Source organism: Rhinatrema bivittatum, chromosome 2, assembly GCF_901001135.1.
Source record: "Rhinatrema bivittatum chromosome 2, aRhiBiv1.1, whole genome shotgun sequence".
Lineage (NCBI taxonomy): Eukaryota > Metazoa > Chordata > Amphibia > Gymnophiona > Rhinatrematidae > Rhinatrema > Rhinatrema bivittatum.
In genome coordinates, this window is record NC_042616.1 from 152678120 (window position 1) to 152694299 (window position 16180).

General features: G+C 41.6%; 1 protein-coding gene across 1 annotated transcript in view; it reads right to left on the minus strand.

The window, feature by feature from the left end:
- CACNB2 (calcium voltage-gated channel auxiliary subunit beta 2) overlaps positions 1-16180 on the minus strand; it is a 731917-nt gene that overhangs the window by 593007 nt on the left and 122730 nt on the right. The window lies entirely within an intron of this gene.

Here is a 16180-nt window from a genome sequence, read left to right on the forward strand (position 1 = left end):
AGATATGCATGCAACAGTACCTCTGTGCACATGTGGAAGGTTTATAAAATCAGGCGGACACGCACATGTGCGAGATGCACGTGCATCTCCCAGTTATGTTGCGTATATCACTTTGAGAATTCACCTTAAACTGTGCAGAGGAGTTCTGAGGGGTGGAGTAGACACTTACATACTTCCTTTCATATTTTAAAAAGTATGGATTCAATATTCAGTGGCATTTAGCCAGATAACTACTGAGTTCTGGGGGGTTCATGCTGGCTTTTGAATTCTTCTGCCATTTATCTGGCTAAAGTTTAACCAGATAATTATCAGCTAAAATTTAGCTGCATATCATGGTAGTATTCCGAGATGGCTAGCCAGATAATACCAATATTCAAAGTTAGCCGTATAACTTATCCAGCTAACTCTGGTTATACCATAGAGTAGTCCGAAAGGTAGCTGGATAAAGAGGAAATGTAACTGCTCACAAGTGAATCTCTGCACATAGATGGCCACTTAGCCGCAAATTTTCAAAGCAACTTATCTGCATAAGTTTGCTTTGAAAATCCTTAGCAAATTCCATATATGCAATGTACATGCAGAATATGCCGCTGTAGGGTAAGGATGTGCATTTGGATAAACCAAATATACAAAACAAAATGCAAAGGGCCAAGTTGTTCCTTATGTGAGGACCCAAAATGATTTGAGTGGGTCTCCTGAATTAAACAAAACGTATTTGTTTCTTTCGTAAAAAAAAAAAAATCTCCTGTCCAGCCCAAACTTAGGCCCGAAGCCAGAGGCTTGCCTAGGGAATAGGCCGAGGCCAAAAGCAGGGGCTACAGCCTACACCAGAGTGCGACGCTAATGCTTCTAAGCCAGGTCATCGCCTAGACATAGGCCACAGCCCATCACAAGGGTGACGTCCTATGCCTGAGCATGAAGCTGGGGTCTCAGCCTAGGCCTGGGCTGAATGCCAGGGCCTTGGCCAGGAGCAAAGCAAAGGCCCATGTCTGAAATATTTTGCCAGGGTCAGGAAATTTCCTGACCCTCATTCACTAGATCCACTGGAGATCTGATGCCAGGGCCCCGCCCAGAGGCCAGGGCCCAAAACCAGTGCCCGGCCATTGATTTACCCAGTTAATTAAAACATACTCACTCAGCAGGGCGGGAAATTCAGAACTCAAGGCTTCTACTGCCAAATCTGAACTTAGCCAGATAAACCTCAGTGTAATTAGCATACGTATTTTGAAATGGAGCATTTCACTTGATTTTTTTATTCATTCAATGTATTTGTAAGGGCTGTGATTTTTTTTTTGTATGGTTCCTTCTAACTTGATGGGTGTGTTTTAAGGCAGGAGCACCTAAAACAAATGCAGTGCAGATCTGTGAACAAGAAATGCTCTTTATGTTCATTCTAAACATTTTTATTTGTAAAGATGCAGTTTGTATAGCAAATTTGTAATGTGCATTGTTACAGCACATTTTTAATGTGAAATGTTTCTACAGCTCATGCTGAAGATGCAGTAACAGAGTTCATTAAGCTTTCTTTTCTAAGGGAATATTTTTATAGAGCCTTTGCTTGGGGCATCTATTGGAAGCTTTGTGGAGCTACAGGATGTGTCTTTTTGTTTTATTTGTGCTGATTGCCAAAAGAGACATTCAATTTAATCGCACAAGAAACTAGATACAGTTGGTTTATTGTCCAACGTAATTCTTCTTTGGCATCACTGAAATTTGTTACTAATCACTATTCCCAGGATAAACTTTGTCTATCGTGTATGTTTGTTTAAATATTTTTTTTGCAATCTACACTGGCAAATGATTAACACGGCCACAGGATCCATGGAGACAAGTGCAGAGCGTGTTAAATGATTGCCTCTTTTCATCTACCTTTATCTTTTCCTATTTCCTTTCGTAAACACATTTGGTCCAGCAAGTTGATTCTTTTGTTTGAGCAGAAACCTAAAATGATTCCAATGTCCAGAGAGAAATTAGATGGCAAATATGCACATAAGGTAGAACCAATATCCAAAGGGAAAGTATGCACTTAGTAACTTTGAAACAGTCACTCGGGCGCACATGCCCACACGTATGCCGGCTTGCACCAAAGAACGTGGCCATATTATAACATAAGCGTGTATATGCGTGCATGGTATGAAATAGGCTGTACGCGCGTACATGCGCGCACAATTTTATATGGAGATGTGCATGTGCGCGCAAATGCCGCCTCTACCGCATAAGTGGGGGGATTTTAGTAGACGCGCTGACACAATTACCAGTTTCCTCAGTTCATTCCCAGTTCACCCAGGTAAAGGACAGAATGTCCTAATCCCCCTAGTTAACTAACCTCCCTTTTCCTCTGTTAGCCTCGACCCTTAAAATGCCGCTAACATCTTTATTTTGTTTCAGGACTTACATGCCATCCATAGTAGAAGTAAAGTCATGCAGTAGGGATCCCCAGTGTGTGCTTGTGCACGTAAATACTTACATGCAGATTTCGTTGAGAATGCCCATGCCCCACCCAGACCATGCCCACGTCCCACTCCTTTTTTGCAAAAGATTTATTGTGCGCGTTCCAGGAGATATGCGCGTACGCGCATGCTTTTTAAGATCCGCACGGTGCACACCGGCCCGACTTTGCGTATATCCTGGCTTTTGCACACATAGAGCTTTTAAAATTTATGTTTTGGGGTAATTTTCAAAAGGATTGACATGTGTAAATGTAACTATTATTGTAGCAGTTTTCACAAGCCACTTACACTGGTAAAGTGCATTTACACGTGTAAAACCCATTTTTAAACATGTACATGCTTTTGAAAATCAGGCCCATACTTTTCCTTTCGAAAATCATCCCACTGAAACTGCATGTACAGGATTGTACCTGCTAAATTGTGCACAGAAAGTTTTGTGGAAGTTTTCATGCATACTTTTAAAAATGGAAAAGAATGCACTTAAATGCAAACCCCTCCCCCACAAACTTTTGTTGTTTATATTCTGCTTTTAGGCACCTCAAAGCGGACGGATTACATTCAGGTACTGTAGGTATTTCTCTATCCTCAGAGGGCTCACAAACCTGGACGTTAACTTTAAAACTAGCGCATGGGTGCACATGTACACGTGTATATGGGTGCATGGCCAGATATGCAGCAATGTTATATCCTGTGCACACATATATGTGCATGTTATAAAACTGCCCTGGCACATATGTGTGCACCTAATTTTAAGCTTGTACGTGCACAGCAGCATAAGTCAGCTTTAGGATGTGCAAGTGAGGGAATTTTATAGCAGACACATGTCCAGCCCATGACCAGTTTCATCCACCAATTCAATCTCCAGTTTGCCCAGTCTAGAGCTAGATACTCCAAATCCCCCTGGCTCTAGCCTGCACTCCCTCCAGTTTTCCCAGACCCCTCAAACATTTCAGAGATACCTGGAAATAGTTTTATTAAGACTCAAACCTCATTTATAGCAGATGTAAATTTGTGCTGAAATGGACCTGTATGCATGCCCGTGTGCGTACACACATTTATCTATTTATTTATTTAAAACATTTCTCACCTGCTGATCTACAAAGCTCAGCAAATAACAACTGAATATATAGGATGGAAGCAGTACAATAAAACCAAACGGATAACAATGAAATAGACAAAACTAATAAATTTGTACATCTACACAGTATAAGCCTGACAACCTAAGGTGAAGACAACAGATGGTCCTAACCAGCAGAGGACACCTGGTTTGAGTCCAAGGTTTTGTATTCTGACTTTAGATTAAGGGCACAAGTGAACTGAAAGGCCTTCAACATTTTTCTAAAATGCAAATAATTGCATTCTTTCTTAGGTTTTCTGGAAGCTTTTTCCAGAAGGAAAGACGCACAAACTGGAACATGCGATCCCAAGAGGTTTGTAGGTGAATGGCTTTGTGAGATGAGTTACCAATAAGTGTTTACTAGAGGACCATAAGGTACGTGGGACAGTAAGAATCTAATTCAGGGAGACCGTGTGGATAGACTTGAAGTGAATGGGCAGCCAATGGAGCTGATACGAAGCAGGGGTGATGTGGTAAAAAAGAGCGTGACATGTAATTAGATGGGCTGTGGAATTTTATATAAGTTGCAAGGCCTTTAAAGTGCACTTGGGTAAACCCACGTAAAGAGAATTACAGTAATCAAGAAAAGTGAGAATGAAACCCCATGTAAACACTTGAATATCAGGAGGATTTAGGAAAGGTTTTAAAGACTGGAGGAGCCACAATTTGAAAAACGAAGTATGGACTAAAGACTGGATTTGTTTGCGAAAGGCGAGTGACATATCAATTTTCATTCCCAAGTTAAAAGCACTAGAAGAAATAGGGATAGAGGTACCATTAAACCGAGTGCAAGAGAGCTGAACATTCTCATGTTTCTTGAGGTTAAAAAACAGATTATTGTCCAGTAACCAGGATTTTATTTTAGTTAAATAGGAAGCCAACTCATAGAACATTGCATCATTTGTGGTGGAAATGGGTAGCAGAAACTGAATATCATCAGCATAAGCTTTAAACGTGAGACCCAGGTGAGATAATATAGTGCAGAAAGACAAAAAATAAATGTTGAATACAATGGATGAAAGAGCTGATCCCTGAGGGACACCGGTGGACAAAGGGACTAGGTGGGAACATGAATCCCCAGTAGTTTCCCTATGGAAGCAATGTGTCAAAAATGAAGAGAACCAAAAGAGTACCTGAACAGAAATACTCAGAGATTCCAAATGCTTCAATAGGATGACATGATTAACTATGTCAAAAGCTGTGGTCAGATCTAAGAGGACAAGGGCATAGTGCCTCCCAGCTTCAAAGCCCCCTCTAACCATTTCCAGGGAAGACAAGAGAAGCAGCTCTGTGTCATGCTTAGGACAAACCCCAAACTGAGAGTTGTGCAAGAGATGGTTATCATCTAAGAATTCTTGAAGCTGGCATAATACTGCCTTTTCAATTATCTTTGCCAGAAGAGGGATGGAAGAAATAGGATGAAAGTTAGAGAGATCTGTGGGAAAGGAAGTGGGAGTCTTAGGAATAGGATGAACCAAAGCAACTTATAGTCCAGGGGGCAAAACTCCTTGAAGCAGAGAAGCTTCACCCAGATCTTCCCGTAGCATCTTAATAACTACAGTTGAACACAAGTTGATTGGACAAAATTATCCTTTATTGCAGACAGCATAGAGCAGACCTCTGCTGAAGAAGATAATTCGAAGTGGCTCCATACTGTTGCAGCTGGAGACAAAAGAGCCTGAGGAAGGAAATTGCAAGCAAGACTGGTGGCAAGCTAGGCTATTTTTTGCTGGAAAAAGGAAGCAAAATGTTCATAAGTAGCCTCAGAGACTTCCAATGATTCATCCCAAGATGAATGAACCAATGCATAAACTACCGTAAATAATTCTTGGGGCCAAGAGGCCGCAGACGCAATGTGCTTAGAGTATAGTCCTTCTTGGCATTATCTAAGGCAACTCTATAGTGAGAGAGAGTAGACCTGTAAAGCTCCAAATTGTCCGTAGTTTTGGCTTTTCTCTGACAACGCTCAGCCCTCCAGGCTGCTTTAAGGACCTCTTTCTCTTTGAAGGAGCTGTAGCAAAGTTATGCTGGCTGAGGAAGATTAGAGGTTATATGCTGGCCCCCACCTCTAGAGCACCTGCGCCCTGCCCCTTTTCCACCTATTTTTCTGAGCACATGCATATGAATGCATGTGTGTTCTTCCCAGCTATTTAAAATTGTGGCCAGTTTTGCACGTGATTGTAAATCCCAGTTTTGCACGCGATTGTAAATCCCACCTACAAGAATGCCATTTCACACTGCAGGTTAAAAGTATGTACTTGCCTTTAACTGTATATAGGAAGGACAATATTTTTAAAAACAATTTCTATAGGTGAAGCACATTTTTACCCATGGAAGTAGTTTTTAAAATTACCCTCAGAAGGATCAGATGCTGCTCGGGTGGATGAAGGGAAGACATTCATAGGGGGTCTTCAGAGAAATATGAAATCACCCATGCTAAGTGGCCATTCGATTCACGTTGTCTAACATGGTAGACTTGTTAGTGGCTGTACAGTTATAGGCCTTGCACGCATGCTCCAAGGAAGGTAATACATGTTTTTGCATTACTAAGTACAAAGTAAATAAAGTGCAAAGGCTAAAGCTTCATTTGCGTGGGATATCTTATTTACATTCATGTACATATTAATTTTATTGCATTCATGCTAACATCTTCTAACCCAGGTTAAGATGCATGCTAGGCTAGTACTGCACAGCTCATTATTTTTAGTGGATGCTAAATGGCCTTATTGTGAATGCTAAGCTTTACTACATAGTAAATTTTACACAGGGAAAAGTGAATTTACCCTCCTAATTCAATCCTATCTAGGTAAGTGGATTTTTAGCTACCAGAAAGTCCATATATACTTCTCTTATCCATGCCCAGAAGGCGTACTTCTGGGCATGGATAAGAGACAATCCAAGAGGTGTTTCAAAGGCTTATTTGATAACTACATGCATACATGAATTAAAAAAAAATGCACATGTTGTAGGCATGCTGCTTATACAGCTAACATAAAATTGTTTTGAAAAATGTGAGAGTATGCATGAATTTTTAGCTGCCTGAAAACACATTATTCAAGCAGAATGTAGATGGATACCGTCTGAAAATCGACTTGTTTCATGTGAGCTAAAAAGTGCATATGTATCTTTGCCATTAGGAACTCTACTGAAAATTTCTCCATAGGTGTGCTTTCAAAATTAGTGCGACTATAGTTTAATTTGCTAATATGGTTTATTTTGTTTTTCACTTCATTTTGCTTGTGTCTGATCCTTCCATCAAGATCTATTGAAGAAATGCTGATGAGGTGTTTTGAGAGCTTTCACAAAGCTTTTTTTGCTAAGGAGGCCTATTTATTTGTTTCATCCATACTGATGATGTCTAGAAATGTTTAATTTAAGACTGTGTATCTTCATCTGAATTCAAAATCCATTTTTATGCAAAAAGGCCAGAAAACAATTCAAACAGTAATCATAGTAATCCCCTTCGAGTAAAGCTAAAATATAACACCTACATACAACGTTACACATACTTGCATATGTGTAAGCATACATAGATTTTTATAACTGAAAAATATATTATTTTGGGTGTGGGTTAGTCCAGTGTCTCACTGCTATCTGAACAGCCTGGGCTCAGTTTCTGGTTCAGGCTTCTCAGTTGTGTTGAGAGTGGAGTACTGCTGAAGAAGCATTACTAGTCCCCAACGATATGTAGGGTTGAGCGAAGCGCCGATCTTACAGACATGCTAGTAGCAAAATGAAATATGTGTATTCCAGCAAGCCTTTGCAGCCCTATGAGAGACTGGGAGATACAGGAGAGGAGGTGCATGAAGTCCTCCAGGTGAAAAAGCAATTAGCTTTGTCATCTTCAATGCCAAGAAGTGCAGAGTCATACATCTGGGATGCAGTAATCCAAAAGAGCTGTATGTCATATGGGGGGTGTGTGTGTGTGAAAGACTGATGTGTATGGACCAAGAGAGGGATCTTGGGTGATAGTGTCTGGTGATCTGAAGGCAGTAAAGCCAGAAGAATGCTGGGCTGCATAGAGAGAGGAATAACCAACCAGTAAGAAAAAGGAGGTGATGATGCCCTTGTACAGGTCCTTGGTAAGGCTTCAATTGAAGTAGTGTGTTCAGTTCTGGAGCCCGCATATCAAAAAGGACAGAGACAGGATGGAAACAGTCCAGAGAAGGCCAACCAAAATAGTATGCATCAGTATTAGAAGACTTATGAGAAGAGGCTGAAGGATCTAAATACGTATTCCCTGGAAGGGAGGAGGTGCAGGGGAGATACCTGAAACATTTTAATGATGAACAATCTTCAAACCTTTCTACTGGAAAGAAATCCGTGGAAGTAGGGGTCACAAAATAAAACTCCAGAAGGGATGACTCGAAACCAACACCAGAAAATATTTCTTCACAGAGAGGGTGTGGATTTTGGAATGCCTTTCTGGAGGAGGTGGTGAAGACGAAAACAGTCAAAGAATTCAAAGTGGCATGGGATAAACACTGTGGATCCCTAAATGATAGATGATGGAAATGAAGAAAAGGATGCATGGGGGTAACTTGCTGGTGTGGCAGTTACTATCCTTAACTAATAAGCTTTGATACCTTTGATGCAACTGCAACATTGCTCTCCATTTGAATGGCAGGGATAAAAGGGGATTAAATTTAGGTATAGGTGAAGCTCCAGCCTGTCCCACTACAGGGCGCGTTTGCCAGTTGTCGGCATAGGTTTGCCTATGAGGCAGTGTCAACTATGCCACAGCACCAAGGGCTCACTTCCACACCACTCTTCACAGTTTGAAACAGGATACTGGGCTTGCTGGATCTTTGGTCTGACCCAGAATGGCAAATCTTACGTTCTAATGTTCTCAGGCTGAGATAAAAGGCAGGAAACCCTTTTTCCTGTATTCCAATCACTATTCCCCAGTAATTTTTTTCCCAATAGGAACAGTGGTCCCAGTCTTCCTGGATGGCCTTTCAGCCTTACTATAGAGAGAACTCCCCCTTCAGCAGAACTTTAAATGCTCAAAGTAAAGCACAGCCCCTTGGTTGCCTATCCCCAAGCTCCCGGCAAGAAGTCTCTCACTTCACTCCAACCTAGAACGCCTCATTGATTTAGAGAGTCACCCTATATATCCTGTAGTCAATGACCCGCCCTTTGGGGGATGGACCCTCTTTCCACTCATTTTACAATCCACACCTCCTGATCCTCCTATTGCTGTAAAATTCCCTATTGTACAGAATGGTAGGGGCTAGACAGCCCTACAAAAATAAGTACAGCAGGATGGAAAGACTTAACATTCCAGAAAAATACAAGGGAATGTTGCAGACTCCAAACTAGTTCGGAGAGAACCCACCGTATAAAGTTCCAAAAGACAAAACTGCTTTAGTACTGGGTCTGGACTCAGGGAACAACTCCAAAAGCAATTTTCTCGCTTAGAAAACCTTGGAATCTGGAAAATCCTTTTCTCCCACTCAAGTATTATTAGCACAGTACCTGGTTGGAAACCTAGTCTCCAAGATGATTTATGTTATGCTGGTGAACCATTAAACTGAGGGGGAGTTGCTGCTATCTGTGGGGAGGAGCCCCACAGGTCCTCACTGTTGGTAGACAAGGCTGATGGGAAGCAGTAGGAACTTCACCACTACCAGCCTATGTTCCCCCCTTAGGTTGAGCCCTCGAGTGCCGGGACCAGCTGGACTTAGGTGGGGGCTCTGCAGTGATGGAAGTCCTGGGGTAGAAATTAAGCAGGAGCTCAGGCCAAGATCCAGAACCGGCAAGGCTCATGGTCAAGGTCCAGGGCAAGGCTCATGGTCAAGGTCCAGGGCAAGGGTCGAGGCAGGCGATGAAGTCAAGGTCCAGTCAAGGGTCCACTACATAGAAGCAAGGAGACCAGTTGCCAAGGCAAAGAATGGAGGCAGGATCCAGCCCTATATAGTTGTGAGGTGATTATTTTATCAGTAAGAGCCATGGGGCTTTTCCCGTCGCAGGCTCTTTAAATTCAGGAGGGAGGCACATGCACCTAGGGGAACAAGTGCATTATTAGACCTCTTAGACTATTAGACCTCACCGATCCGAACACTGCCATTCGCTCCTGGAACAACATAACAGAAAATATAGCCAATAAGCTCTGTCCTTCAACTACAAAAAAAATCTCACACCAATGCCGCCAGCAGACAACCTTGGTTCACTATTGAACTCAGGAAACTTAAACAAAACTTAAGAAAAAAAGAAGCAATCTGGCGCAAAACCCCTAGCGACACCACCATCTCCTCATACAAATCTACACTATACCAGTACAAATCCCTCACTTCAAAATCAAAAAAAGACTATTATGCATCTAAGATACACAACCTGGTCTTTGACGCCAAAGCCCTCTTCGCTTATGTCTCCAGCCTCACCCAATCCTTACCGCGAGAAATCCCCGCCAACATGGCTCAACCCAAAGCTGAAGAACTCGCTCAGTTCTTCCAAAATAAAATTACCAATCTCTTAATACAACTGCCTCCTGACACCGCCGCCCTCCAGACTTATCAACAATCTTCCCACAGAAACGTCAGCTTAAACACCTTTGAACCTGTCTCTTCCACTGAGATACAAGCCATCCTGAGAAGAATGAAACCTTTGTCTCATCCGGCAGACCACATCCCCTCCAAACTAGTCCTTTCTATTCCAGACACAATAGCCACATCATTGACAAATATCATCAACTGCTCCCTAGCCCAAGGAAACTTCCCAGATGATCTCAAAATGGCATCAATCTCACCGCTCCTTAAGAAACCTAACCTTGACCCGAAGGACCCCAATAACTTCCGCCCCATAGCTAACCTCCCATTCATCGCCAAGATCATGGAAAAACTTGTGAACTCACAACTCTCTGATTTCATTGAAGACAACAATCTTCTCTTCACCCCACAACACGGTTTCCGAAAAAATTGAGGCACAGAATTCCTCCTCACCTCGTTGACAGACCTTTTCTTACTGGGATTCGACAAAGGAAACTCTTTCCTACTGATCTTGTTAGACCTATCCGCAGCATTCGACACGGTCAACCACACCATCCTTCTTAACCAACTGTCGTCCATAGGAATCAGCGGCACCGTCCTATCCTGGTTCAAAACCTTTCTCAACAACAGAGGCTACAAAGTTAAACTCCAAAACAAGGAATCGTCAAGATTCGAAACTGTCATAGGAGTCCCACAAGGTTCTTCATTATCTCCGACTCTATTCAATATTTACCTTCTTCCTCTCTGCCAACTTCTTACCGACCTCAATCTAAAGTATTTCCTATACGCAGATGATATTCAAATCATCATCCCCATCAAAGACACATACACTAAAACTCTCGACTACTGGGAATCATACCACCAGAAAATCAAACAACTACTTAACAGCCTACACCTCATCTTAAATTCCTCCAAGACGGAAATCTTACTCATCTCTCCTGAGAACAATAGCTCCAACACTTCTCTTCCTACCAACCTACCTACCTCACAAGTTAGAGACTTAGGAGTGATAATAGACAACCGGCTAAACTTCAAAGCACATATCAACAAAACAACCAAAGACTGTTTCTATAAACTCCAGGTCCTGAAAAGGATCAGACCTCTTTTCCATGCTCAAGACTTCAGAACGATCATCCAAGCAGTCATCTTTTCAAAATTAGACTACTGCAATTCCCTATTGCTAGGTCTGCCCTCATCCTATTCCAAACCATTACAGATGGTTCAAAACTCAGCAGCCCGACTACTAACAGGAGCAAGAAAGAGAGACCACATATCTCCCATCCTGAAAGAGCTACACTGGCTGCCCGTATACTTCCGTATCATGTATAAAGCCTTATGTATAATCTTCAAAACTATACATCAACGCACTTCCCTCGATCTACAAATCCCCCTCCAAGTATACAATTTGACAAGACCTACCAGAGATGTATACAGAGGCGCCCTCCAAGTTCCCCCTGCGAAAACGACCAGACACATTACCCTAAGAGATCGTGCCACCTCCACAGCTGGCCCTTCTCTTTGGAATTCCATTCCTACAGATCTCAGACTGGAACCCTGCCTCCCAACTTTCAGGAAAAGACTTAAGACTTGGTTATTCAAGCAAGCTTTCCCAGACACAATCTAAAGACATAATCCAAGGACATAATCCATTAACCTTGCCATTTGTACATAGTATTTAACTTAATTTGTATATTGTCTAACCATTTATTCTTTCCTTTCTCTTCCTTCTTCTCCAAGTTCTGCGACCCTTGTTAATTGTAATTATCTCCTTCGGTCACCACAGTTTTGAGTTTGATGTTTATTAATGCACCCCCGTTTCATGTAAACCAGCAAGATATGTGCTCATGATTGCCAGTATATAAAAACCTTAAATAAATAAATAAATAAGTGCAGAGCAAGAACTCGGCAGCGTTCCCAGCTGCGCAGAAAGCCCTGATGGCTTCGGTGGCACCCTGAGCCACATGGAAGTAGGAGCATTGCTCAGGGCCGTGAAGAAGAAGGGTAGGGTCAGTGGCGGCTCCCCGCTGCTACCAGGGAGCCAGGGACTGCATCCGCTGCAATGGAGCGGTTCTGGGTTAGCAAGGCCAGTCGTGGGGCTCTGAGGCCGGCAAGCTAACAATTTCCTTTATTCCTTTGACTCTGGAATTGGAAACCATCCCGAGTCTGGATGAAGATGGCTCCCTCATAGAAACTACTCCAACTTTAATATGGACAAGGGAAGAAAAACTACTGTCTCCCCTCACAGGAGCCAGGAGGGCCATAGCTTCTTGGCTGTCTCTCCAGCAACCTCGTTAATGACTCCCCCCAAAGAGCTCCTTTTATAAACTTTCATTTATGACCCATCCTTTAGGGAATGGACTCCACTGTGACTCAGAAAATCAGTAACATCCCTTAGAACCTCCCATTAATTAAATGTCCCTTTATTTCTCTGTGGATAAAGGCCGAGCAAGCTCTACATAAGGAAGAACTTATGAGTGTGAAAAACATAGTTATCACTGTTTACAAACTGTTTTGGGGGGGAATTGCCTCTTAGGTTTCACTGGTAAACAAATTTCTGGGAACATTTTGTTTCCTCCACAACCTTCGGTTAAACAAGTAGATTTTAACAAGATGAACACAAATATGCATTTATTATGTCTGTATCATGTATCATTGGCCAGAAAAGTGAGATATACATTAAGCATTGTTACGTGTCTGTAGTGACATAAGCTATAATGGCAATGTTGGCACCAGAAAACAAAACTAAAAATGTTTTGCCACAGATTTTCGTTTGTAATCACTGTCTGACGCTTAGCGGATTAGAGTCCAACAATAGTCACCCAGCATGGAGGAGTTCCACATGCCTTGATACCGTTTCTCCATTTTGACAATGTCTTGATGAAACCTTTCACCATGTTCGTCACTCACAGCACCAAGGTTGTCTGGGAAGAAGTCCAAGTGGGAATAAAGAAAATGTATCTTATTCTTCAATGACATGTTGCACTTTATCAATTTGTATGCCTGAAGCAGATTTTCAACCTGTTCGACATAGTCTGCTGCCTTATAGTTGCCTGGAAAGTATATGAAATTAAATCCACAAGCTTTAAACTCAACAGTTTTAGCGATACGATTCGCTCATTCACACAGACGTTGCATAAGAGACTACTCGTTGCTGCTGTTTATATAAGGCTGCGTCATCATGGAAACAAGTTGGAATCTTGCAGCCAAGCTGGGACTTGCCCGAGCAAGTTCGGGCATGATCAGGCAGAGTTTCTTGGTGTTACATGTTACATTGCTTATGGTCGTCAAAAATACGACATGAATTTTACAAATCATAAAAACTACTGTCCAGCAAGAAAATATATGTATGTGAGATTGTTTAAAAATTTCACAATTATTGTAACACAAAATTGTCCGTTTCTCAAAAACATTACATGATGTACAAATGTACAAATGTCGAAGTAATATCTGTGATCAGCATCAAAAAATTTATTTGTAACATGAAAAAGCCTGAAGGAAACAAAAACTTTGTTTTCCAGTGTTTCAGTAGGAATTCTTATGCAAATCAACTTTTCACTGCAGACATGTGCTGGAATACTTTATTTTCAGAATTCTCAAGTCCTAGTCAACTTTCAAAAGCACTGACTTAGGCATCTACCCACATAAATTTGGCACCTATAGCCTTTGAAAAGTGACCCCATAGTTTAATGAAAGAACACAAAAGGCTGCAAATAAAACACCTGGGATACCTTGTGATCTACAGGTTTCCACATTTTCTATCATTTCCTTATATTTTTCAGCTGCTGCAACTTCACATTTCTGTATCAAACATATCATATTCCTCCAAGTATTTATATTTAGGAAGAAATTTTCCTTCCAATTAAAGATGATTTTAAGACCCAGGAAAAAATAGCATCTATTAATTTCAGTAATTACAATCTATTTCCAAACAATAATTTGGAATTCAGTTCAGCTGCTAAATCCATGCTCAAAGCAGCTGTTCAATAAAGCTGAAATAAAAAAAAAAATCATGAAAGCTCACATTTCATATTCAGTGTAGAGAACTACACAGGCTCCACAAATTCTTTTCCCATACATTTTCTACCCTTGGTAATCCCCCAGTAAGTGCATTCTGCAAGCATTAGAAAAACCTCAAAGCCAAGTAAAAAGACATCAGCACCTTATCACAACCTTTAACTCCCATCTCAATTCATTTAAGAATTGTTCATTTTAACCATTGGATTGTATAATAGATGCATTCTGGTAGTGTCTCTCCATTTCATTTTCAATTAATCATCAACACTCCAAAATGTTGTCCAGCTGATATTAAAGTTAACAATTTTAATTAAATTTATAGGAGCCATCTCTGGAATATGACATAGAGGAAGAGGAAGGAGGCCATCACTTTGGTGTGGCAGGAAGGGATCTTGTAGCTAGGACTTGCCCTCCAGGTGATGCCTTATTCATTCACACCAAGTATGTGGATCCACAGGTGCGTGCTCAAGAGGGAAGGGTTAGGATTATCACTATCGCTGGCAATTCAGTCATCATGAACATAGATAGTTGGGTAGCTGGTGGATGTATGGATCATTAGAAACGTTCCTATCTAGTGCAAAGGTAGCGGACCTCATGTATCACCTACATAGAATTTTGGAAAGTGCTGGGGAGGATCTTACTGGGTAACAACGATATAGAAATGTACAAGAGGGAGGTTCTAGAGGCTAAATTTATGTGTAATCCCTGAACTAGTATCCCACTAAAGAACCCCAGGGACCACCCTGAAATCCATAGGCAAATGTGACTTATGCTTCCTCTTCTGTCTCCAAGCCCCTCTGATGTCCAGTATTCCCAGTCGGGGGGGGGGGGGGGGAGTTTGTTGGAGATAATTTCCAAGGCCCTGAGCATTGTTAACACAGTCTTTTGACTACAACAGTAATAATTGTGCTGGAAGTTGATTATGGTTTCCAACTTTACTTTATTGAAAAATTGCTGGTTGAATAGTGAAAATGACTATTTACAAATCCTCATACAATCCAATCCATTTACATGTTTGGCTCTTCAATAAATCTGTGACTTTATAATTCAAATTAATTTGTTCTTTTATTTCTGATCCTTTCCAATATTTAGGGTCATTTTAAAGCTTCCTCCAAAAATTAGTGGATAGGAGAATTAAACCCATTTTAGTTAGCATAAATTGAACTCCTATATTTCTAGGTCCTTTGTTTTCAGTTAGAACTGTTTTTCACCCATAAATTCCCAGATTTTTCCAAAAGTGATAAATCAATTTAAACTGATTTTAACCCTAATTTTAGGCTGATTAAAGAGCAGCTCCAGTGCTGCAGATGCAATGTTACAAGACCTCCAGCAACTGCTGGAAGCCGTTATGGGCCAAAGCACCTGCAGCATTTCAAATACCGCTCCCCACCAGTAAAAGTGCTCGCTCTCCAGTGCTGCTGATGTGGCACTGGAGAATGATTGCCTGCCTCCCCCTCCCTAAGTGTCTGCTGCTTGGTGCCACTAATGCAGCATTTGAAGCGGGCCATGCCCACCAGAAGCACTTCCAGGCAGGCTTCCTAGCCCCACACCAAAGCAGAAGTGCAGAGCTGCCAAGCATGGGAGCCTCAGGAAGCACGCCGCTGAAGGAGAGAGGAGAAACCTGGAACCATCACTAGTAAGGAGGAATGCTGTTGGAATTGGGGGGGAGGGGAGAGAAAGGGGCACGCTAGGAAATGGAAGTAGAGATAGGGATGCTGCTGAGTAGGTGACTGGGAAAATGTGCTTTATATTGTTTTATTTTACTGGCTTCTGTCCAGCAAAATAAAAGCTATTTACCCAGAAGAATAATGGGTCATATTTTTTCACTGATTTTCTCCTCTTTTGGTTCTTGTCATAATAAACCCTGATCAATTCCCCAGAAAAGAATTAAAAAAAGAAAACCGAAATTGAAGGTCTCTACATATCTCATACCTTTGTCCAGTTATACAGAATGCACATCTTACTTCATATTCATTCTCCCTACAGTCCTTGATAGCACCTGCAAGGTACCTCCTCATTCCTCACATCAATATCAAGATGATATCATAGTGGTTAACACCAGATGGGTGCCACTGTTCTTTTCTGAAGTCCACTTCTCCTCCTCCCTGAAA